Raw genomic sequence first — 11,457 nt, forward strand, 5'->3', positions numbered from 1 at the left:
AGAGAGGTTCGGTGCAAGCAAGAATCCTTGCACGTGAGAGTGCAAAAGTTGAGCCCCGTGCAATGAAAGGCTTTGCCCTCCCTCTCCTCTCCGCCACAATCCACCTTCCCCGCAGCAAGGCGTGGCTGCGGGACAGGCGTCTTCTCTCACGGTCGGCGTTTCTCAAGCTTGGCCCTTTAAGATGGGCGGACTTCAACTCCCAGAATTCCCCCAGCCAGAATTCTGGGAGTTGAAGTCCCCCCATCTTAAAGGGGCCGAGGTTGAGAAACGCTGCTCTCCTATTCCCCTTCGCAGCAAGTCAGAAAAAATCGCCCCCAAACCAGAATAAGTCAAAGCTAAGCAAATCAAAAACATTCCATGATTTTTATTTTTAAGGGCAAATGTCCTCCTAGCTGTGCTTGGGAATATGCGCTTTAAGCGGGACTGGCACACCCAGATGAGCCTGCCTTTACTGTCTGCCATAAGAACATGGGTGTGCAAATCCTGCTAAAGTCCATTTCTAGCATCCCTGCCGACATGGTAGAACAAAGGTTTGCTCATTGTCATCTATGCCTTTCCTCTTCCTCCTCCACTTATCTAGACCTGTGTTTCTCAACCTCATCAACTTTAAGATGTGCGGACTTTGACTCCCAGAATTCCCCAGCCAGCCACGCTGCCTGGGGAGTTCTGGGAGTCGAAGTCTGCACTTCTTAAAGTGGCTGAGGTTGAGAAACACTGGTCAAGGACGTGCACCTCTCCTTCTGATGAGAAAGAAAACTTCCTCCTGAAACTGACCAAGTTTATCCAACCTGGTCAATTTCACCAGTGACCAAGATGGAGGAATAAGCATAAAGAAGAGGTACTGTTTGCAGGCGCCGTTGGATTGTGGAAAAAGGAGGAGGAACTGGCTAAGGAGGCTGTGCATAGAATAGCAACCCAAGAAAGTCTTTTGCGGAAATAGGAGATTGAAAAGATGTTTGTACTGTAGGAATGGGCATGGGAGCTGAATCTGATAGTGAACCTGAGTATGCAGAAGTTGAACCTTCATATGAAGACATGGGTGGTGGGCTGGCATATGAGAATGTGTGCATCTGTGATAGAAACTGTACTCAATGTTCTTGTCAAGAGTGATGTATCCCTTCCCAATGACATGTTATGATGTATCCCTTCCCAATGACATGCCTATGCAATTTTTAAAGATAATGATGTGCTTTATGGCTTCCTTGCAACCCCCTTGCTTGTTTTTGTAATCTTTAAGCTTTAAATATAACTATATTATTTAGTGATTTCATTGTATCCTTGAAGATAAAAATAATTGTATGATTTGTGACTTCCTTGATCCTATAGCAGAGGTGGAAGAGATCAGCTATGGTCAGTCAGATGAGATGGGTCATGGCTTGGGCAACTGACAGAACATACAAGATCTATAAGCCTTGTATGTTATTCTCCTGATAGGATAAGGGGAAGGGGGTTGGGGTTAAAATAAGTTTAAGATAGATAATGAGTAATAATTAATGTATAGCAGAAGGAGGTTGTGAAGGACACAGAAACCCATTTTTGGTTGAAGTCACAATGACCTGGTGAAATAGATAATTTTATAAGAAACACCTGCAGATGTTTGTAAGAAGTTAACCAGTTTCTTTGTTTAAGCTGTCACATGGATCCTGCGAAGAAGAAGTATATAAGCTATGTAAAATCCATAATCAGGACTCCCTCCATTAGCTGGGAGTCTCCAATTTGTTTAGAGCTCTAAAATAAAGTGGATAGAAAAAGTCTGATTTTCGTCGTGTTCTGTTCACCTTGCACCAAGTCCTGAACCTGGTAATTAGGGTCGATTGGCTGGACCCAAACAGTACCTTTGTAGCACAAGATTTGAAGGACTACACTACATCAATTCAACCTCAGTATTTCAAAAAAGGGTTGGATCTCATTAGTGCTGGAATGAGACACCATGAGAACAATCCAGACTGCAGGGTTAAGAAAATATCCTCAATGGAACATACATAATAACAGACACTTTCTATATTATAGCCAAGAAAACTCCATGATGTAGTCATGAAGCCAACAAACTCAAGTTTGACTCCAAGGAGTCTGCATTATAAGTCTAGCCTGGCCATAAATCTTTGTAATGAGAAGCACTTTTAAATTCGATTTTTGCTTTCATATACACACACAGCATCAGGAGGAGAGAGGCTGAAACTTGTTTTTATACTTCATATTTATATGGAAGCAAAAGGATTTAGTAATGCAGGAGTACTTAACACCCAAATACTTGTGCAGAGGATACAGCCCAATTACATAATCTTTTCTGAATTCAATCTGAAATAAGTACTTTAAGATCAGTGGGCTTTATGCAGACGGAAATGAAATAAATATCAGAGTGCACATTGCATAAAATAAGTGATAATGTTTTTATTTTCAGTTCAGTCTTATTTAATCTGACATTAGTTTATTTTGTGTGCTCTAGTGCAGTGTTTTTCAACCTTCTCCACTTTAAGATGTGTGAACTTCAACTCCCAGAATTCCCCAGCCAGCATGGCTGGCTGGGGAATTCTGGGAATTGAAGTCCACATGTCTTAAATTTGCCAAGGCTGAGAAACACTGCTTTAGTGTGTGTTAGTATGTGATTAGTAATTATAAGCCATCCTGGAGCTGGAAAGATGGTTTACAATCTTACTGAAAGCAATAGGTAAATGATTGGTGAGTTGAGCTCAATGATAAATACCAGATAAGACATTTCAACAACATATAAATAAGAATCTAAAAAGCATCTATCCTTTTTCATGGTATTCATAACTACTGTGATGTTGGAAAAGTTGGAAATGTTCTGAATATTCAAGGCAAAGATTGTTATACTTAACTGAATCTTGACAAAGAAATGAGAGTACTGTATTCCAAAGGAACCAAGAAACATACATTTGGGTGGGATTAAAATTTCAAAGCTGTGAAGGCAGTGATATCCAAGACTAAGAAAGTGAAAGAGGAAAATTTTTAGTAAATATGAATAAAGTAGGGTTCTTTTTCAATAAATTGTATTAAATTTCAGAAAATTAAAACACAAAAAAGTCAAAAAGAAAAAAGAAAAGAAACATCAGAAAAGAAAAATCATAGAGAAGGTAGAGTAACTTCTGACTTTCTTTGGTACAGGTATAAATGTAAAATACATTCACCTCTTACTCTAATATCTAAAGATTTACATAGTAAAAAATAATTTTTAATCTAACATTCAAAAAAATCATGAAGTCAATCTATTTCAACAATACATATGATTTGTACAAAATATTTCTATAGGTATAAAATATGTCAGTCATCAAATCCCAAAATCAAAATTGCTTTTTTTTGAGTAGCAAGCAAAAAGTCCAAGAGGGATAAAGTAGGGATAAAAAAGTTTTTTTAAAGCACAATCCTGATTGGGAGGAGCTGCGGAAAAATATGGAAAAGAAGTACCAAGAGAATCTTAGGAAAAAGGGAATGGGAAAATGTTTTTATTTACCTATGGAATCTTCAAAATATTTTTCTGATTTTTTTTTTTTTAAATAGGCCCAAAAAGTGTTTAGGAATACATGTACAAGTAAATATAGTAGAAATGTGTTTTAAGAAACAAATAGCAACAGCCAGCAGTTTCGAATGCATGTTTTCCACCTTCAAAAGTAATATGCAATATACAAATGAACTTTAAGGGAGGAGAACCCTTTCCCTGGTATTGAAAATAATATACAGTTTGTAGTTCAGGAAAGGGGATTTCAGGGAAGATGTTGCAGCAGATCGAGGTTATTCCCAAACTAGTGGTTTATATAATCTTAGTGCATCATTAAGATTTATACTGAAATTGATATGCTTACATTTCCATGCTTTGTTGTTTACCACCTAAAGTCTGTCAAGACTGGAAGGATAGAGAGAAAGAGAGACAGAGAGATAATCCAGCTGCCCCAATGGAAATATATTGGTAAAGAAGATTGACTTTATATTGCTACAGTAACATCTGGATGATTACTACAAGAGGCTCTATAGCACTGGAGCCAGGCGATTGATGCTGAAGATTAATTTTCATTCCAGAAAAAAGAATCCAATAAAGTAGTGGGCTAAAAAGAAGTCCCAGAGGAAAGACAAAGGAGGAAGCAGAAACCAGAGGCAGAGATGGGTGGAAAAGCTTCGAAAGGTTCTAGAAAGTGGGCAAATTGTGGATGTTCTGATATTGCTGCATGACAGCTTCTAATACGTGCATGCATTCTGAGACAGCCTGAAGTTGAATGTCAGCAACATTTAGAGGGCCGCAGATTGTCTACTACTCCAGCCTAGGTGAAAAGTAGTTGGGGAGAGAATGAGAAGCTTACAAAAAGCCAAAACATGGAAGAGTTAGCATGAAAAGCTGACAGAATATGGAGGAGGACAACAAATAGGGAAGCCTACAATTTTACCTATTGATTTATGTAAAAAGCCACCCAAATCTTTGACTGCAAGTTTCTTGGAGATCCTGTTTTGTACAACTGAATCTTTTGTACTTGTAGTATAAGAGCTAAGCAGTCAGGAGGTTACAGTCTACCAACCTGGGGGTTTCAGGATTAGCTCCAACCCGAATTGAGGAATTCATTGTGGACATCCTCATCTCCATAAGCTAAGAATCAGACTGGCTCTTTTTTATGCCTCTTAATTGTACTAATTTGTCAGTAGTGGAGCCTGCTCAGGTTATAATTCTCATGGTAAATATTGAGAGTAGAAGTCATGTTGTGAAGGACACCTCCATTTCAAGAGAAACAGATGCTTCATTCTAGGAAATGCCCACTTGTTGTTGCTAACTCCAGATTGGTTATGGAAACACCTTTCTCCTTTTTCATAAATATATGTCCACTGACCTTTTGCCTCTCAGAAAAAGGTTTTGATGACCTAACATCACTACAGGTTGCTAAGCTCTGCAATTAATTGGTGGCGGCTGCAGCAGCTAAAAGATAATATGGTTGCTATGCCCATTTGAATTAAGCCCTATTTCCATGGTAGCTATTCCGCACAACAGCTTTAATAGCCAGGATGGGGGGAGTTGAAGTGCGGTGGAACTGCAAAAGCGTTTCACCAATCCCTATGGCAATGCAGGATTAGCCTTGAGACCCCCACCCACCCCTGGAAGTAGGCCTTGTGGACCACAGAAACAGGACAGCATCTCCAAGTGCTAAAGTAAATAAATGTAATGGTGAGTCCACAAGAGTAACTGGATCAAGAGGAGGTCCCAGACTGTGTTACTCCAGAGGAGAGGAGTATTTCTCTCACTGCAGAACAGCTCCCTGCTTTGTCTTCACCAAAATGTTGATTGACAAAAGGAATCCTTGGGCAATGGATGCACCTGCTCAACACACTACAAAGTGAAGCACTAGAACAAAAGAGAGAAGGTCAGAGAAATCACCAGGCAAGGAGACATTCAGAGACAAGAAGGCTCGCCCCTGCAAACTTTGAAACGCTTCAAAAGGAGAAGAAGTAACATTTTGCATGAAATAAACCACCAAAGAAAGTGGAGTGACTTCGAGAGACAGAACAAGAAGAACTGCCTTCTCTGCTAAGGCCGTACAGGGTGTGGTGGGGAGAGAGACAGAGAAAAAAAGCAGATTGGCTCTGTGCATCTTTTGACTTTGGGGAGACCGATTTGACAACTGTCCTAGGCTGGTGCTGAGACCTGCCCCCATGCTGGATCACAGAAGTAGGATGGATAGCTCCAAGAAGGAAAGGGTAATGTTTTACATTTGTTTTCTCATTCTGGGAATCTCCAGGGTGGATCTGAGTTTCGTAATTTGAAGACCGCCTTACCAAAGATTAACTTATGTGAGGATTCTTCAGGTGGGTGGTAGAGTTGCAAGGCATATAGATTTATGTACCCCAGTGCAGCAGTCTAGGGTTTGACACAGCAAAGAAGCAAGGGAGATTTTTGACTCATTACTCCACTTGACTCCATCTGCTGCAATGAACAAACCCTCCAGGGTTCCCTCATTGTCAACAGGGAAAGGGGCAGATTAGTGGGGTAGGAGACACTTGAGAAAAATGCCATCTACTTCTTTTGAATGAATCAGGAAACTTTATTCTCTAAATTACAACTGGATAACTTTATCTGTAGCCAACTGCATAGCAGCAAATTAGAGTTGTCTTTTAAGAGTAAGGTACAGGCTATAAACCTGTCTCCCCAAGTTATCCTGATCTTTACTGGATTGCTGATTGTTCTAAAGTTGAAATGGGCACCCCAACGTCCCAAAGATTTTGCTAGTCCTGAGAACCCCCATTTCTAGATTTAAGAAGTTAGATCCCCTTCAAGGCTTCTGCAGCTATTTGTCCCATTTTTAGTTTAATGAGCTCCCAAAGAGGATTGCTTCCATGTTGATATGTCTTCCTAGTTGTCTTGCAATGCAATCAGTCTATAAGTGGAACTTAAGACTAAAATATAGCAACATTTCTACTACAGGTCAAACCTGAAGGCAAAGTCAATTGTTCAGGCAACACCCAATTATTCTTTTTCTCAAAAGATCCAGGGAAATGATCCAGGGAAACTGCTGAAAAGTTGAAACGGAAGTAGCTAAAACCCTGTTTGTTCTTGGCCTCTGGTAACTAGACATAGGCTGGTTATCATATGAATATGTGTTTGTAAGCTATAAGGAATGGAATTGCTTATTCTAGGCATCAGTTGTTAGGAAACCAGAACTAGAAGCACACCAAGTTTGCTACCTTGTAGATATTTTGTAGTTGTCTCAATGCATGTTCTTGACATTTTAATGCTGGTGTTTTAATATTTCCTATATTTTGAATTGAACATTCCATACAGACAGGTTCACTGAATCAGCATGAAGTGGGTAAGCTAATTAAGCAGTTAGAAATCACAGCAGAGCTGCTAGGTGTGTTCCTAACTCTACTGGTCTCCTACGCATATTTTAAGGAAGTTCCCTTGTGTCTGATGGGATTTAATCCTAAATAAGTCCACAGGATTTTTAAGGGATTTTACCAGTGTGCAGTGCAGTTCCTTTACCCAGTAATAACCTCATGATGCAGTTGCAGTAACACAGGAAGGGTAGTGTAGCATTTCACTTAGGACAGCAGAATATATAATGTTAACTCAGAGTGTTTTGCTCTTGAATTAGGTCTCTGAGATGTGGACAAATGGTTAAAAGTACCCTATGCTTTTGATCTTTAAAGGAGAGGTTGGGGAATTTTTTTCCCCTCTCTGTAGGGCCTTCTTTCCTCATGGGACAAATGGTCTGGGGGTTGCAGAAATAAGTATAAAACTGACAAGCCTCTTAAAAGAGGTATTCCACTTTCTCTCTGACAAGATAAAGATGTCTTTCCTACAATGATGCGTCCTGCTACCACTTGCAAAAACTGTCTTTCTAATGTGGTTCCATCACAAGCTTCCTCATACCATACCAGATTGTTGTTGCTCAGACTCACTGTGACTCAACTGCAGCCACTTTATAGCAGGTTTCTCCAAAACAGGGAAGAGGCAACTATAATTCTATCTTCCCAGCCAGCAAAATCCAATATATTTGAAGGACATCACATTTGGAAAAGTTACTTTAGAGAATGTCCCTCATGAGACTTTGTCACCCTACCTGGAGATGATGGAAAACTTCTGCATGGAAAACATCTGCTTTACTCCATATTATAATCCTTTTCCAAATTCAGAGTTTTTGGCACTGCCAGTTCATGTTCTGGAATGCCCACAAATCATCTGGATTCTCTGCTTTTTCATGGAATGCCACGGGTGACAGAACAGACATGTATATGATATCCATCCTCTGGAGAAAAGTATCTTGTCTGGTTGGGATGCAAATTTATGAAAATGTGAACATTGCTGAATATAATAAACTAAGGCTATCATCTTACGCACACATACTTGGGGATAAGGCTGGTGGAACACAATGAGACTTATTTTTGAGTCGATGGATGTAGGCTTGCATTGCAAGCTTTTATGCAGGATGTGTGGATGACAACCTTATAGTTAACTTTGTATAACAAATCCTGGTCTTTTAAAAACAAGATTCCATTTCTTTTCACCCATCAACAGTAAATCCCACAGATTGGGTATGGAGTACTCTGGCATAATTAGAGGGTGCTGACTCTTAATCTGAATGTGGTGTGCAAGAGAATAATTCTTGACAGTTGTGGAGCAGTGGTTTGTTCTGTATAACACACACCAGCAGAGAGCGCTGCTCTACCATCCCACACCTCCAATTCCCCTTTTCTACAATATTCCTGCATTAAATAGAGGGGTTTTCCCTGGGGCAAAAGACACCCCTGGCATTTACCTTCCATATAAATCCTTGAGATGTATTTGTCTTTGGCCACCTCCAGACAAAGCGGCTGTCCTGTTTTGCATGTGGTCTGAGTCCCCTGAGGATTAAATGGTGTTGTACCAGGGGCTTAGCCATTACAAGTCCTTCCAATGTATTTCATTTGCTTCCTTGAAGGGATAAATGCAGTTACGGGGCAGTGAAGTGATAAAGCAGAAAGATACTGAAACTTCCAACCAGGTTAAAATGGTGATTCCAGCCAAACACTTTGTTGTGAGAGCACATAGGACATTCACAAAGCAGTTGGAGATTGGGCATTTCCAGAACGTATTAGAGGGAAAGGAAAAGAGAAACAACAGAGGGTCAGATGGCACTTCAGCAAGGAGGGCATCCTGTGAAGATACTGGAAGTTCTTGAAGCTGACAAGAAACTGGCAGCGTTTTATCCTGCTTTTCTCCTTTTGCAGAATCATTCTTTCTTTCATTTTTCCTTCCCCCATGGCAGAAATGGAGGCGGGTATCCCATTCCTCCACTTGCAGACACATATTTGTCTCTTCCTCTACACTGGAATGTCATCAAAACATTTGGCTTAATTTCAGGGGCACTTTAAAATGGATTCAGAAGGGTTGGGAGACCAAATAGCTGTTCATCTTGAAGTCCTCTTTGACTGTGATCAAATGTCAGCATCTTTGGCTTCCGTTAGATTCAGGGCTGGCAAATTCTCAAGAAGCAGAGCTGACCCAGACCATGTACAGCAGGCGCTGTGTTGTATCCCTTCTCCTTCAGACATATGTTGCCCGAATTACATCCCTCCAGCCAGCATCCTGCCAGTGGCTCACGAGTAATGAAGGAAGGCCACATTCTGCCACTAGCAAGGAGGCTCCTTTGGCCAAAGGAAAGGTGCTGTCAGGACAGGACTTGGGAGCCACAGCCTACCTTCCTCCTTTGCAGAATGAACAGGAAGGCTTAGATTTGGACAGAAGTACAACAAGATGCAACAGCACCTAAAAAAGAAGGGTTCTCCCCTCTCAAGGACCAAAATCTAAATTTACCTAACTACATCCCTGGTTTTCCATACAGTCTGTGGTAGAAAAATGAGGTTCCCAGGACACTCACTTTTGCCAATGTGCAGAAGGAAAGTTATCCAGTTTCAAGAGTGTAGCTGTGCCTCTTTCATGGAGGTGTGCATAAAAAGGTTACCTCTCCCCTCCCAGCTCAAGCATCTGAGAGGAGCAAAGGATGAAAAATGACTTGGAAGAATCCCCTTCACCCACTTCAGCTGTGATTCCTCAAGCAAATGTAGAATCTCCAAGACTGACTTGTCTCTTCAGTAGGATACCTCTTTTCCTATCCATTACTTCCTGCAGTGAAGAACCGATGGGCTTCATCCCATTTCATCATGCTGCTGGGTTGAAGCGTCCCATGAGTTTATGTGGACTTGTCAGACCAACAGGCTGTATCAAAGCCTTGGAGATGCCACAAACGGTTCGTTATTACCTAGTTTTGGCCTAGGCAGGAAATCTCATGATTAGACTAAAGTTACAAGCTTCTATCCAAGGTAACAGTCATGATAATCTTAGTAATTCTACACCACCCTAATGGTCTGAGAAGCACATAGAACCTGGTTAAAAACCATATAAATTTCCCACAATGCCTTGGACTTAAGTTAAATCAGGGGCATTGTGGGAAGTTGAAATTCCTGCTAGACCCAACACTCAGGTGATATTGAATGTTCCTTCTACAGGCTGCTGCTATGTGTCGCTATTATTTAATAGGCCCTTCAAATCCATTAATAGAGTAGGAGGAAAAGCACTAACACAGTTGGAAGCTACCGGTGTGTGTGTGTGTGAGAGAGAGACTACATAGAATAACTTATCACCTTCTCTTAAAATACAACAAAGGGAAGGTGATAAGTTACTGAAATAGTTTATACTTGTTATGAAGGGGGAAGTCACTTCTTTATATATTTCTTTTTTTTTCTTTTTCTTTTCTGTACTTTCTATTTTTTTCTTTACACACACACACACACACACACACACACACATATAGTTTGTATTGATTCTTATCTTTGTAATGTCCCATAAAATTATAATAAAAAAAGATTACATAGGGCTGTGGGCAATCTGGAATTACCTTCCCTTTCCCCACAGTATCTAATTTTATGAATCACAAAGTCTTCTGTGTTTTCTCATGTCATTTCCTCTGATCAATATTGTCTGAGCAAATACTGTTTACCAAGTGTAAGATTTCCAGTCAGGAAAATTAGATTCAGTGTTTTGCATTCTAAGTCTTCCTGCAGCAGCCCTTACCATCTGGATATTTCTGAGCAAACAAAGCGACCAAGGTGGACTTTTTTCAAAGCATATGACAGTGTTTTGTGTTCCACCATGTGAGTGCCAGACTCACTGAAAAAATATACCATTCATGCCACTGTGATGATGCAGGATTTGTAGTTCACAGATTCCTCAAATACGCATCTATGATCTTTATGTTATTAGTCCAAGCCCTTTCATGATTAGACCTTCATGTTATTAGTGACATTGGCTGTTGCATCACATTGCTAAGCTAATAGTTAAGAGGAGCAGGCCAGGTCTTCAGTCATTACATGATCATCTAAATATTAACTCTGTAGCAGGAATGACCATTCAGCCCAGGAGGAGTAATTTGCCAAAAAAACTCTGGATCCCATACAAGGAAGAGGAAGTTCTCGGTTTGTATGTAGCTGGTTCCATTGCACAGTACAGACAACTGTTTTCTCCCACAGCCCTTACCAAATTTATTTCAATATGAATTTGAGCCAAGTTTCTGCAGTGGAGAGAGGGAATTCGGGACTAGAAAATATTTTTTGTATAAATGAGCAACTGGGAAGTAAGATTGTTTGTTGAAAAGAGAAACAAGGAAAGAAGGAAGCTACGTTCACATGACCCGTGAACCTGCCCCAAGAAAGAAATCATGGTTTACAAACCTCAGTAGCTGGATCAAGATATGGCAGCAAAAAAAATAAATAAATCATATTATGGGCAGCACAGGCGAATATCTATGGGCCTATCTGGTGACAGCCACGGCATATGGAAGATTGTGATTTAGAATGTAAGAGGAATAAATGAATTAAGAAATGAAATGGAAGAAAAATAGATATGTTGAGTGAAATTAAGAGAAAAAGGAAGTATGTAAAGGTCAGAATGAAAGTGGTTTATTTTTTGGAGCGGTTGATACATAC

Source organism: Python bivittatus, unplaced genomic scaffold (assembly GCF_059951505.1).
Source record: "Python bivittatus isolate LINGU-HERP-01145 unplaced genomic scaffold, Pbiv_v1 ctg000320_np1212, whole genome shotgun sequence".
Classification (NCBI taxonomy): Eukaryota; Metazoa; Chordata; class Lepidosauria; order Squamata; family Pythonidae; genus Python; species Python bivittatus.